This window comes from Neolamprologus multifasciatus, chromosome 19, assembly GCF_963576455.1.
Source record: "Neolamprologus multifasciatus chromosome 19, fNeoMul1.2, whole genome shotgun sequence".
NCBI classification, from domain to species: Eukaryota; Metazoa; Chordata; class Actinopteri; order Cichliformes; family Cichlidae; genus Neolamprologus; species Neolamprologus multifasciatus.
In genome coordinates, this window is record NC_140457.1 from 27,908,589 (window position 1) to 27,923,760 (window position 15,172).

Consider the following 15,172-nt stretch of genomic DNA (forward strand, 5'->3'; position numbering starts at 1 on the left):
AATAACGGGGTTAGAAGTAACGGCGTTACTTTTTTCAGTAACAAGTAATCTAACTAATTACTATTTCTATCGTTACAACGCCGTTACCGTTACTAACAAGAAAATGCGGTCGCGTTACTATTTTTCAACAAACAGTAAGCTGTGTTCAGCTTACAGCATCTTATATCAGCTGCACAAAAGTAACTAAGTAATCTGGACGCTACAGCTTTAAGCAGCTGTGTGCTCCCGCGGGCGGTGATCACTTTCTGGCTGACATCACTTTTTGGCACAACACCTGGAGCTCAGGGGGCAAAATAATCATGAGTGCTGCTGTTTGACTGAGGAAGAATAAAGTAGTCGTGGTCAATCACATGACCACTTAAAGGCAAAGCAACAAGGTGACATATACCAGTTTATAATCATGTTTACTGTCTAAGGACAGCGCAGCGAGCTCCCTCTGCTTATGAGCCAAAAAATTAAAAAACAAACCAAAAACAGCCTGTTGGTGGAAAAATGCACCAATCAAAACATGATATGGCAACATGACATCTGGTTGTTTAGGAAGAGGAGGAGTGATGGAGAGAAAGAGAGCGAGTTTTGAGATGTGAGAGATTTGTGACGTTTAGCGTGTTTGGAGTGTGTAGTTAGTGTGTAGTGTTGTGGATAGTTTTGTGTTGTGTGTCAGAACAATGAGGCGACTGCTGTCTCCAGGTAGAAACAGGAGTGACACACCTGCTGCTGTCAGATCTGCAGGTATCAGCTGTGATGTTTCCTTTATAGTGGACAAATTATTTTTTGGAGTGGCACAAATAATTTGTGTGTCATCTTATTGAAGAACAGCTGATTGTTATGTAAATAGTTTGAAATGGTTTTTAGAAAACGGGTAAATGGCTGCAAATCACTTTGTTTGCAAAACTGCACAGGATTTTAAAATTGACAATTTATGTTTGCATTTAAAGTTATGAAATATGATTCATTAAACATGTTTGTGGCTGTTACAGTAAAAAATAACTTTTTCTACTCGGATTTTATGTTTTTTTATCTGATTTTAGATAGAGATGGCACGATACCACTTTTTTATGTCCGATACCGATACCGATATCATAAATTTGGATATCTGCCGATACCGATATGAATCCGATATAGTGTGTTTTTTAATCAACAAAACGTTTTTTTAATATCTTGCTGCATTTTGTATAAGTTTATACTCAAGTTTAAATAAATAACAACACTAAAGCTATTCTGTTATACCTGTATGTAAAAAATACACTGCGTCCAAAATATGTCATAGTTCAGCAATACTGATCAATCTAATAAAGTTAAACCTGCTCCATCCTCCCTATTCTGGTATTTTAAAGAGTACTTAGAAGAAATTTTAAGCAACCTAACTAATAGGGTTGCAAACTCCCAGCAAAAAAAATAAAAAATAGGGAACCACCCCCCACCTCATGATGCTTAATCGATGTAATCAAATTTAATTTGATGCAGGGGGAAAATGCACAAAAATAAATTATTTTTCAAGAATAATTAAATAGATTCAACATCTTTCTTCAACAGAATTGCAGACTGCACAGATGGTATCTTCCCAAAGGAAAAAGTACTATAGCTTACTAGGGTATATTAGACTTAACAGTTACTATATACAGTAATGGACTTCTATATATTTTACACAAGATTAAAACTTTGGGTGTAAGAGTCAGATAATTATTTATTAAAAACTAGACATTTTAAATGAGAATAACAAAGAAAAGTATGTCTTTGTGCCCCCTTTTCCCTGTTCATGCCCTATCGGCCCCTCTGGCTAAACTTTGCTAGATCCGCCCCTGCACAGTTACCAGCCGTCAGCTACGTAGAAAAAGATCCTGGTGTAGAAATAATATTAAATAAATTCTAACAACAGCTTATCAAGCTTAAACGTGCTGCTGTTGTTCAGCCGCTGGTTTCCTCTTTCTGGTGAGAAGTGGGCCAAAAACTAAGAAGAGAGACGGACTCGCGACAGAAAAGCCGATCAGCTGATCATTAAGCGGTTTCACGATTGAAGCAGCAGGAGAGAGAGAGAGAGAGAGAGAGGCAGTCGCTCCAGGTATGGTTGTTAAGCTTAACGTGGGAACGCTTTACAGACATTCAGAGATGAACTTACACACTTGCTTTACTTCTCTCTGGGAAAACGTCCTCATAGATGAAATGCTGGTTTGCTAGCAAGGCTACAAATTAGGGGTGGGTTTTTATAATCGATTAAAATCGATTCTGGCTTGGATAACGTAAAATCGATTCATTAAAATCCTGAATCGATTTTTTAATATAAATTTATTTTGCCCGAAATGCCAGAATCTCTGGTGAAATCTCACAAAATTTCAACAACCACCAAACAGCTAAGACAGTAAATGAGAGCAGGAACATGGATTCTGCACAAAGACTTAAACACACAGCCCAACCGCAGATCAGAATCAGTGAGATGTTGCCTTTCTCACAGTCGGGGCTGAAAGCCGACAGCTCGCTGATTCTGATCTGTCGGCGGTCCGCGCTTTGTGTTCACGCCCTTTATGCGCTGATTCTAAAGCTGTTAGTTTTATCTCTCTCCAAACAATATTGACCGAACCAGCAGCAAAAGAAGATCCAAACTACGCTTCACATAAACAAAGTCATGAATTCACTCTGACTTTTATTGTTTTGCTTCGACCACGATGCACAGCTCTCTCTCGCATGCTCGCTCTCTTGCGCGCTCTCTCTCCCTCTCTCTCCCTCTCTCTCTCTGTACTGTTTTCTGCATTATTCGCTTGCTTGTTATGCACAAGTCTACCGTTGTTTACAGCGCTGTCGCCGATGTTTTTTTGTTTTTTTTATATACTTCCGAAAATAAAACCTAATTTCTGCCGTTCAATACCGAACAAATTTAAACTTTTTAAAATTATGCAAAATGCAAAACGCTCAGCCTTGTCTCTAATAAAACCGCTGTAACTTCAGAGGTAATGTTCATGTGTTGATTAATGGTTTTCTTTCGTTTTTGATCTACTGCAGAAATTTTTTATAAAATCCCAGAACAGGAAAATCACCTTCATGTTTTTCTGTGTTTTATCCTCAGCTACTTTGACACAAAGGCCTCTGCTGTGATGCTCACACCTTTGATAAAGTCTTGGTGTGTCAGCTTCCTTTTTATAGATACAAAAATATGTAAATGTACTGATCTGAATTATAATATTTCTGACTGTCAAAATTTCCCAGATTCAAATCAAAGTGAATCGAATCGAATTAAATCAAATCGAATCGAATTAAATCGAATCGTGGATCGAATCGATTCGGGACCCTGTGAATCGGAATTGAATCGATTCTAGAAATCAGTGACGATACCCAGCCCTACTACAAATACACACAGGGGCTCTATCACGTGATGCACACTGCTGCTACGTGCTACGGTTATGAGCCGAGTTATGCCGCGTAGCAAGTTTTGTGAGGTGCTTTTTTGATATTTAATGGATCGGATTACATTTTTTTATTTCTCGCCGATATCCGATCCAGTAATTTGGGTCAGTATCGGACCGATACCGATACGTAATATCTGATCGGTCCATCTCTAATTTTAGATCAGTTGTGTTAATACTGTAGTCGATAACTGTAAATTCAGACACGTGAGGTTGTGCTGAAAACAATGATACCAAACAAAAAATGGCCAATTATACTCTGGAGGGTTAAACTTTTTTTTTAAAGTATTGCAATAGTTACTTTTCAAGTAATTAATTGCTTTTAGAATCTTGTAACTCAGTTACTTTTTTGAAGAAGTAACTATAATTAATTACTTTTTCAAAGTAACTTGCCCAACACTGCTCCTGAGCTACTACTACCCAACTGCTGCTGTTCTTAACACCGTTTAACATTTTACAATAAACAGCAGTTTGGGTCTATAATGCTGCAAGGTCCTGATCTCGTTATAGCACCTAAAGAAGACACAGGTGCAGGAAGGCAGGGCCACTGGGATCTCTGAGTCAGTTAGTCCTTTTATTTATTTATTTATTTATAAAGCACATTTAAAAACAGCAGTGCTGTACAACGTAATAATGAAACAATAACAATAACATCATCAAACAGGTAAGAAAATTCAAATAAAAATTGGTAACTCTCATACAGATGGGATTTAACGAGTGACAGGTGGGGCCTTTCTAATGTGGAGACGTAAATTGTTAAAGCTGCAAAAGGTCAGACAGTCTGCTGCTTGGCCATTTAGCGCTTTGTAAGGCAAAAGTAAGATTTTACATTTAATTCTAAAATGCACTGGAAGCCAATGAAGAGAAGCAAGCACCGGGGTAGTATGTTGGTGTCTCTTCACATGAGTCAAAAGGCGGAGCCGTGCCAGACTGGACTGACACCAACGTATAGCAAATTACAGTAGTCCACTCGAGAAAGGGTGAACGCATGGATTGCTCGCTCCAGGTTTTTACAGGATAAAAATGATCTCACCTTTGATAGGAGCCTTAATTTAAAAAAGGACCGCTGAACAACTGAATTAATTTGTTTCTCAAATGCAAGTTTGTTATCCAAGAAAACCCCCAGGGTTTTTTTTATTTTAACAACAAAGTTACATAAATCTAAATCCGAGGCATTAAAGTTACAGCTTGGTCTAAAACGAATTACTTCAGTTTTGTCTCATTAAAGGTAAGAAAATTTGAGACCATCCAGGTTTTAACTTCGTCAAGGTATTTGAATAAAGATTCCATGGAAGTGGAGGTGTTTCTTTCAAGCTGAAGATAAATCTGGGTGTCGTCGGCATAAGCGTGAAAGCAGATGTTATGCTTCCTAAAGATTAGGTCTAGGGGTAGCATATAGATTGAAAAGAGAATTGGGCCTAATACAGAACCCTGCGGGACATCACGAGTAAATGGAGCTGTGGAGGAAGTGAAATCATCTAGGCTCACGGAAAAAGTCCTCTCGGAGAGGGAAGACCATTCCAAAGGGATACGTCTGACACAGTCGCGAGATCAGCATACTGTGGTCAACAGTATCAAAGGCTGCAGTGAAGTCTAGAAGCAGGAGCAGAGCTGAGTCACCTGAATCGGTGATTAACAACATGTCATTAAGAATTTTTAGGAGGGCAGTTTCTGTGTTGTGGTGGGTTTTGAAACCTGACTAGAATATCTGAAAGATATTATGATTATTTAGAAAGGATTGTAGCTGCTCAAATACAATCCTCTCCAAAACCTTTGACAGAAACGGAAACTTGGAGATAGGTCTGAAATTAGCAAAAACAGAGGAGTCAAGGTTCGATTTTTTAAGCACTGGCTGCACTACAGCACTTAAATCCAGAGCTGAGACTGCTATTAAAAATAGTTAAAAAGTTGGAGCCGACTACCTTAATAATTTTTTAAAAAATGTGTTGGGACTCCATCTGTGGGGCAGGATGACGTCTTTATACTATTACAAAGATCTCCCACTTGGTTAAAACATACAGGCTGGCAAAAAAAACCAAACATACAGGCTCAAACTGGTTAAAAGCAGTAGAACAGGTCTATGTTAGTGAGGCATCGTACAGAGATAGGGTCGACACAGATTGAAGCATTTCTGTCTTATTAATAGAAAACTGCAAGAAAACTGCAAGTTTCAGCAGAGCTATACATATGAGAGGCAGGGGAGGTATTCGACCCGAATCAATAACTGAGAAGAGAGTTTGGGGATTATTAGAGTTGTTTGCGAGAAACTTATATTTTTCAGCTTTTACAATGTCCTGATATCTATAGACTCTCAGCAGCAGAAAAGAAACTTGTACTTGTCTTTTTTCCATTTTCGTTCAGCCTTCCTGTCGTCTAGCTGGTCGTCTCGTTTATCCTCGGGTCTGATTGAGTTGTTAGCCTTGCATTTACTAGAAAAGTTTGATTCGATCTGCTCGGTGCCATCAACAAGGGAAGAACCATTTTTTAAAGGCAGTGGAGAACTGTTCTATAGTCAGTGGTTTAAAAACACGATAACGGCGTGTTGGGCTTGTTGGTTTAAAATGGCAGTGAGATAAAAGTGTTAAACACTACTGGACAATGGTCAGAGAAAATCACATTTGATATTTCCAAATTAGAAATTGGTAATCCAGAAGACAACACTAGGTCCAGCGTGTGGCCCTGTACATGTTTTTGGATCCAATACATGCTGGGTGAAGCTAAAAGAGTCTATCACATTTAAAAAGTCTTTAGCCAGCAGGTTGGAGGAGCAGCATACATGGATGTTAAAATCTCCTACAATTCAGATTTGATCATAACTTGGGATGATTCCTGCTAAGAAGGTAGAAAAATCACAGAGAAAATCTTTATTATATTTTGGGGGTCTGTATATTACTCCAACGAGAGATGGGCGTGGGTTCCCCAATTCAAAAAGTAGAATCTCGAAGCTTGAATAGAAGTCAGTTGATAGTTGTTTATATGCAGAGATGGGCAGTAACGCGTTACTAGTAACGCGCTACTGTAATCCGATTACTTTTTTCAAGTAACGAGTAAAGTAAGGGATTACTATTGCAAAAACGGTAATTACATTACTGTTACTTTCCCGTAGGAACGCTGCGTTACTGCGTTACTAAAACCGTGATTTTTTGCGAGAATGTCTCATGACAGTGACGTAAGCGAGTGCGACGTTCGTGACAACAGCTGTGTGCAGATCAACAATGGATCATATATCGAGTGCAGAGAGAGTATGAGCGTGCAGCGTTTAAAGCGTGGAAGTACTGACCTTACTTTGAGTTTGATTCCATAAAAAGTGACAAAAACATTAGTGTCCGTTGTGCGTGGGAAGAAAACTTCTTTTTACAGCGAAAAAAACCCCTAAACTTCCGAGCAAGCACCGAGTAGCTACGACGTAATGGGAAACTCACAGAGAAACTCGCGGATTCTTCCACTGACCGCTGCACACCTGCACCAGGGTAACCCTCCGCCTACCCCACTCCTGCTTTACAGGTGAAAATAGAGCAACAGGACCGCTAGTCTTTGACTTTATTTATTTTCTGCTGTGTTTTACTTGCATCTATTTGAAAGACTGAGTGTAAACACACAAAATATTTTATTTTATGTGCTGGAATGTGCAGAAAATAGGTTTAAATGTTAAACTAATTTCTTCCAGTCAGAGAATGTTGCAGATAATTAAATTTTTGCTTGATGCATAAAGTTAAAAGATTAAAACTAATAAAACAAGTTTTAAAAAGAGACTTTTCCATTTGATTACATTTTGTATGATGATTATGCAGAAAAAGTAGAATTGGGCTGAAAGATCTATTTATCACCTATTCAGGTTGTAAATCGTGTTTTTAAAAAGTAACTAAGTAACTAAGTAACTAAGTAATTAATTACTTTTGAAAATAAGTAATCAGTAAAGTAACGGGATTACTTTTTTGGGGAAGTAATTAGTAATTAGTTACTGATTACTTTTTTCAAGTAACTTGACCAACACTGTTTATATGTAAGCTTCTTCTTAAAGACAGCTGCAACTCCACCCCCTGTTTGCCCGTCCTCGGCAACTTTAAATGATCACAGTTGGTTCAGTAAATTGAGCTCACCAGCTGTCCGCCAAGTTTCCATTAGGAGCATAAGGTCCAACTTTTGTTAGCTACGAGCGAACGTTAGCAAGGCTAATCCTTAATGAGGTCGAGGAGCGTCCACAGGTTCTGGAAGTTTACTCCTCTCCGATGATGGCGAGGAGGCTGCAGGCTTTGGGTTTATTGTAGGAATCCCAGCGACAGGAATCAGACAGGCGTAAGCCGTGGTCGGAGGGGTCCAGTGTTTGACGCAGTCAGATCACAGTATTGATCATTACCGGGACGTAAGAAGGCAACACCTTTTCCATTAAAGCAGTTTAACAAAGTTCATTCATTCAGCACTCACTAATATTAACACGTGCACTGGAGTTTGAAGCTCAGGCCACGTCCACACTGATACGTTTTCCTTTGAAAACACATCTTTTTCTCTCCGTTTCGGCCTCCGTCCACACTGAGACGGTGTTTTGGGTCAAGGAAAACTGAGCTTTTTGAAAACGCCGTTTTCACGTTGCAGTTTGGACTGCGAAAACAGAGGCTTTCGAAAACGATGAGGCATTTTAGTCATGTGATGCAGTCATGTGACCAATTCAACTAAGATGGCGGCATTGTACAACAGTTGTTTAGTTTGCTCTCAATTTTGACAGCCCTATTAATCCCAGTTTGTACCAGATAAAACTGGCTGCTCTTCCTCCACATTTTTCCGTGAAGAGTCAGAAAGTAAATAAATGGCAGATGGAAAAAACGCAGCTGGCTTACATCTTTTCATGCGTGCGCAGTACAGGAATGTAGCGTTTTCAGTGTGGATGAAAACGTCTAAAAACCATAGTGTGGATGCGGAGCGTTTTAAGATGAAAACGCCGTTTTCAGATTTATCCGGATTAGTGTAGACGTAGCCTCAGCATCCTGTCCCGTGCTCTACCTGCTGAGGCCCCCCCTGCATGCAGGAGTTTACAGGTTGCCTCACGTTTGTGTGCAGACTCATCACACTCTTCAATAACACTTTGAGTATTTGTCTGGTGCCCAGGTTACCTCAGGCTTGGAGCGTAACGCTACCCAGTAGTATATAAGTATTGATTATCAATAATATGAATATTTTTCTGTATAATGAGTACTTGAGTATATTTGAATAATAAAAGTACTACACAGGATTGTGTGCTAGCATGCTAAGCCCAGCGACACTCTTTAAAAACATGTTTATACTTTGCTTCTATAGTTTGAAGCAGCAGAAAGGTAAATGTCATATTTGACTTTGTGAATCCACCTGATGGCGTACGTACAGACGCTCCACTGCTGGGCTCAGCGGTGCTAACGTACACGTTCACAGCGCTGTCCTTTCATGACTCCACATGGTCACATACCCGTCTGTCTCTGTGCTGCTGCTCAGAAATGTTTCACAATTATCAAACTTCCGTCAAGCAATCCAAATTTCCTTCAAGTGAGTGTTCAGGAGAACATTTTACACATGAGAAGCTGCTGACAAGCTGTCCGTTTTCCCCACATCCATCCATATCCTCAAGCTTATGGGCCATCCCAATAGGATCCACCCCCCACACAGCTCTCATTAACTCCCAGCAGGCTCCCCTCCCGTCCTTTCCCTTGGAGGAAGTCATCTCCTCTAATGTTAGTGTTGTGAGGGCCCTCAGGGGCCCCTGTGGAGGCCGGTGGCTTGCCATCGATCGTTACAGCCACTTCAGAAGTAAAAAGGCCCCCTACGCGGCTCTCCTCTGCACCTCGTCTGCTCCAGCACAACCCCGCCCCCTCTCAGACATTGACCTTGTGGGTGCCACAGCCGTGGGCCCACATTAGGGGGCAGTAGTACATAATGATGGCAAATGGATGTAGGCAGGTGGGGGCAGAGTGACAAACGTGGAGGGGGTAGCAGGGACAGCACTTAAACACAAGGCAGCAGAGAGGTGCACAATTTGATCCCGAGCGGTCGTGTTCTAGCATGGCTGTGTTATCCAGCGGCCAGCCCGGCAGGCAGCTGCTGCCCGCGTGTTTGCTGTGGTTGGCCTCCGATCGGCGAGCCGGCAGAGCGTGAAAGCCTCGCAGCAGTAGCCTAACCACTGCTCTCACGATATGTATGCTAACCCTCCCCAGGCTCACATGCCAATAACTCAATAACAGTTTCCCCAGTCTGTGGGTTTCCTGTGTTTGTGACAATTGTCAGTGTTTTGTGGGGTAGGGGGGTGGGGGTAGAGGATGGAGCGCATTCAAAGCAAGGTGGAAGGTACAGCCACAGATCACACAGGGTCTAAAGTTTGGATGCACAGCAAAAGTGGAAAGTTTCCATCCATCATGATACGTAGAGACACGAGAAACCAGACAACGTGTGCAGATTTCAGGCTGCTGCTAACAAAGTGTCTATTTTCATTTATTTACACAACATCAGAAAGAAACTGGACACACACACTGATTACTACATCACAGTAGTAATCAGTACTAATTACAGTAGTGCAGTACTCTGAAAACCTATTTGCCCTCTACCTGATTCAGTTTTTGCATATTTGTCACACTTCAGTGTTTCAGATCATTCAACAAAATGTAATAATATACATTGATAACCTGAGTAATTACGTCATGCTATTCTTAAATGGTGCTTTTTTAATTAAGGAGAAAAGCTAGCTTATATTGTTAATATTATTATTGTTATTATTATTGTTATTATTATTATTATTATTATTATTATTATTATTATTGTTATTATTATTATTATTATCATTATTATTATTATTATTATTGTTATTATTATTGTTATTATTATTATTGTTATTATTATTGTTGTTATTATTATTATTGTTGTTATTATTGTTATTGTTATTGTTATTGTTATTATTATTGTTATTGTTATTGTTATTATTATTATCGTTATTATTGTTGTTGTTATTATTATTATTATTATTGTTATTATTGTTATTATCATTATTAATATTATTATTATTATTATTATTATCATTATTATTATTATTATTGTTGTTATTATTATTATTGTTGTTATTATTGTTGTTGTTATTATTATTATTATTATTGTTATTGTTATTGTTATTGTTATTATCGTTATTATTATTGTTATTATTATTATTATTATTATCATCATCATTATTATTATTATTATTATTATTATTATTATTATTATTATTATTATTATTATTATCATCATCATTATTTTTATTATTATTATGCACAATTAGAGATAACAGTGGTGAACCTTCCCAGGAGTGGTCAGCCTGAGCCCATCAATGACTCATCACAGAGGTCACCAAACAACCAAGAACAAATCAGAATCAGAATCGTGTATATGTGCAAACACATACAAGGACTTTGGTTCTGGTAGATGGTGACTCTCAAGCACAGCAATGTAAATGTAATATGTAATATCACTGCACTCAGTCAAGGTCAGTGCTGATGAAAGAGACTGGGATGGCATCCATGGGAGAGTTCAGAGGTGAAAACAGTGGCAAAAACATCCCGCTGAACCCTAAGACCTTTGTGTGGACTGATGAGACAAACAACGACATCTTTGTTTGTTTCCATTCACATGTGGTGTGAAAGAACACTACGTGGTGGTGTAGTGTGATGGTCTGGGGCTGCTCTACTCTTTCCCCTCACCCCCAACAGGTTGTGGCGGATGGAGAGCCTGGTTCTGCTGCAGCTTTCTTCCTGTTAAAGTAGAGTTCTTCCTCCCCACTGTCTCCTGGTGCTGGTGCTATTCTTTCATTAGTCCTTCAGCACTCCTGACAACACCAGATCATTTGGTCATAATGTGTTATTTACACTCAGATAGTTCCAGGTGTTCATGGTTTCAAAAACAGTCTGTCAGATTGGGTCATCCCAAAAGTGATTTGTGGGAAAAACTGAATGCAAATTGCCGAGAGTCAGAATTACTAAAGCTTCAAGTTCTAGGAGGACTGTGTGCATCGGAGGAAGTGGAGGCGTCGGGAGGAAACGCTCCTGTGGAAACTTTGAGAGCTGCAGTGTGGATTTTCTCTGTCGTTCGATGAGGCTCATGAACATCTGCTGGGGTGTTTTGTGCAGCTCAGCAGTCATCAAACTAGTATTCCCCTTTTTCATTTGCTTGTTTGTTTATGTGTGTGTGTGTGTGTGTGTGTGTGTGTGTGTGTGTGTGTGTGCGCACCTCCAGAAATCAACTCATGCCAGTGTTTGTTCTTTGGTCAGTAATACAGAACTCCTCACTGCTTGAAGCAGTATTTCATCACTGTTTCTTACTTTTACCACGTAGACACGTTCGATGTTTAAAGGTGCCTGCAAGTGTCCCACACACAATCATCATCATCATCATGGAGACCAGACCCTTGAATCGCTCTTTATTGTGCTGGTTAAGAATTTGACATGTGTCACCTGATCAAAAATATAATGATCAGGCAGTGACCTCAGGATAATTAGATACTGGTGTAATTACAGGTTTAGAAACAGGTTTATTATAATCATTACATACACTGTATATGAAAGACACACATGAGCCTCAAGTGGACATCTGGGGAACTGCACGTTTGCTCTTCTATGTTAGCAGAGTTGTTTGGGTGGACACAAACGGCAGTGATATGGTCAACGCAATGACACGCGTCAGCATATTAAGATGACTGTGCTGTAAGCGAGTGAGTTTGAGGGAGAAAGAAAGCGTCACGCTGTTAAAAAGTAAATTTCACTGTGAACTCGTCACTAAATCGCTCCATGTTCCAGGATATTAAAGAAAGAATTGATGCATTTTTAACATTCTGGTGCCTGTTAGGACACAGAATTAGATCTAAAAAGTAAAGAAGAAAGTCATTTTCTTTTCATTGTCTTTTAAAGCAGGTCGTGTGGACTTTTTTGTCTTGCTGTTGTGAATAATCTGCTGTGTTAGTGGCCTCCTGTATCTCCTCTCAGCACTCCCCAGCTCTTCAATTGTCACAGCTTTGACAGCAAATCTGCATTTCACCCTCCACTCTCACCTGGGAAAGGAAAAAAAGGAGCGCACCGATTCTATTTCACCTGCCTCTCCCCCCAAAGTGTACGATAAAAACTTTCTAACAGTTGCAATCATCCACACCTACCTCCCCCTTAAACTCCTGTATGAAAAGATGCGATAAAATTTCACTCTGTTTGTGCTGCAATTTAGCCCTCCCTCTCCCCCGTTTGTGTCAAAACAACAGAATCACCTCTCCCAAAAGACAAAAACACTGAAAAAAATATGCACGCAGGTTCCAGGTGTGGGGAGAGTGTGTGGGTGAAGTTACGGTACATTTGCCATTCTAGTTGTGTGTAAATATTAGAAAGCAGCGGGTTCCTGGCGTGAGGAGAAGCCAGGCAAAGCGGCGGCACTAAGACAGGCATCCTTATCGGTATTGTGTTCAGACTCCGGCGTGCTCCTGCTGTTTGTAATCTGCAGCTGCCGCTGTGAGCAAAACTGGACAGGCATTTATTGTCCCAGCAGGAGGACGCTTGACAAGAGAATGTTAAACACTCCGCTACCTGCAATTTTCAAAAAGCGATAGCAGACATGATAAAATGTACACACACATTTAATTTCATCTTTTCTTTTTCGGGGGAGGGAGGAGAAGCAGCAGCACAGAGGAGCCGAGACTTGGGGAGAGGAGAGAGGAGTTTCTGTGAGCTCTCACTGTTGCAGCAGTATACGAGAACTGTGGACCAAATGTGGGCTTTCATTTGATTTCTGGCTGATGGTGGCGTTCTCCACCGCACACATGCACACAGTCACATGTGTAGGTGACACACAGGACTGTGGAAAGTCTTGTTTGGGTAAAAAGCAAGCTTAGCAGTAGGCTTTGGTGGTAAAACAAGCTGATGGTTGAACTTACCCTTCTTCACAGCTGGCTTACCAAGAAGCATATGCAAGATGCTTGGCAACCCACCTCCACCACAGCTTCTTATTTTGTGTTCACCTGTTCTCTTTGATACCTGTGCTGTGTGCTTTCATATCTATGCATGAACGTGGGCGTTGGTTGTATTAAAGCACTGGGTGAAGGGAATGGGAGGTCTGGTTTCAGGGACTTCTAAAAGGGACCTCTTAAGACTTGCTATAGATGTCTATCTATGTGTACATATACATATATACACACATTTATTTATTTATTTATAAGGAACCCACAATAGTGGTTGCTAATCTTCCTGGGGCCCAAGCCATCAAGTATAACCTAATAAAACATTACACAATAAAGATGATTGTAATAAAGATGCAAAATATCCACATAATTGTCTCTTACATCCACAATAAGGTTTTACACTTGTAAAAACATACACATGCAAATGTCACTAGGTATACATATTACACTCAAAAGTCATCACCTAGCATGCATGTCTTTAGACTGAAGGACTCGGACTCGCCAATCCATGGATGTACTTTTGTGGATGAGGCCTCCTTTGACTTGTTCCAGTACATCCTGCATTTGCTTTATTCGATTCAAATTTAATTAGATGTTCTCTAGAAGAACTTTCTCCTCCGTGCTGACTTGATCTCACCCTGTTACTGTGTGACAGACCTCAACAGCACGGTCCTGTCCCATCCTCTGATCATTTTTGACAGCATGGTAAAATCATACTGGCAGCAGAGATGTTTTCTTTCCTGATTTGGCTGTGTGAGCAATGGCTCTTAAATTGGGTCACAGCGGCTAATGGATCCCATGCCGGGAGTGCCATTAAGAAGAAATAAACCTATGTGGACATATTTATTAAGCAATTTGCACCTCGTGCCATCTATTAGAGGGCTAATAAGGGAAGCTGTCTGACTGCCCTGCTTCAGCTTTAAGTGAATATAAAAATGTACGATTACAGTGCAATCAAATCAGAGGTATAATTATGATGTTTAGATTCACACAAGGGTTGGGGATCTTTAACGGCATTTTCATAACTCTAAAAGGGATAGTTATTAAATTTCATTGTATTAGTTAATGCAACTATTTCTTGTGTTAAACATGTTTCTGCTTGTTATTACTGCCACGCTTGAAACTAATCTTCTACTACAGCTGGAGGAAGGTGGTGGTGCACCATCAAACAAACAAACAACAAAGAGAGAAAAACAATGTGCAGGTCACAGTAACGACACTAACAGACACTAACCTGTGATATTTGTACACTAGCCTGTGATATTTGTACACTAACCTGTGATATTTGTACACTAGACTGTGATGTTTGTACAATAAGCTGTGATATTTGTAGACTAAGCTGTGATGTTTGTACACTAAGCTGTGATATTTGTACACTAGCCTGTGATATTTGTACACTAGCCTGTGATTTTCTACACTAGACTGTGATATTTGTACACTAACCTGTGATATTTGTACACTAAGCTGTGATATTTGTACACTAGCTTGTGATATTTGTACACTAGCCTGTGATATTTGTACACTAAGCTGTGATACTTGTACACTAGCCTGTGATATTTGTACACTAGCCTGTGATGTTTGTACACTAACCTGTGATATTTGTACACTAAGCTGTGATATTTGTACACTAAGCTGTGATGTTTGTACACTAGTCTGTGATGTCTGTACACTAACCTGTGATATTTGTACACTAGCCTGTGATATTTGTACACTAAGCTGTGATATTTGTACACTAGTCTGTTATGTTTGTACACTAACCTGTGATATTTGTACACTAAACTGTGATATTTGTACACAAACCTGTGATATTTGTAAACTAGCCTGTGACGCTTGTACACTAGACTGTGATATT

General features: G+C 39.8%; 1 long non-coding RNA gene across 1 annotated transcript in view; it reads right to left on the reverse strand.

Moving 5' to 3' along the window:
* Positions 1-15,172, reverse strand: part of LOC146496756 (uncharacterized) — a 496,205-nt gene that overhangs the window by 459,087 nt on the left and 21,946 nt on the right. The window lies entirely within an intron of this gene.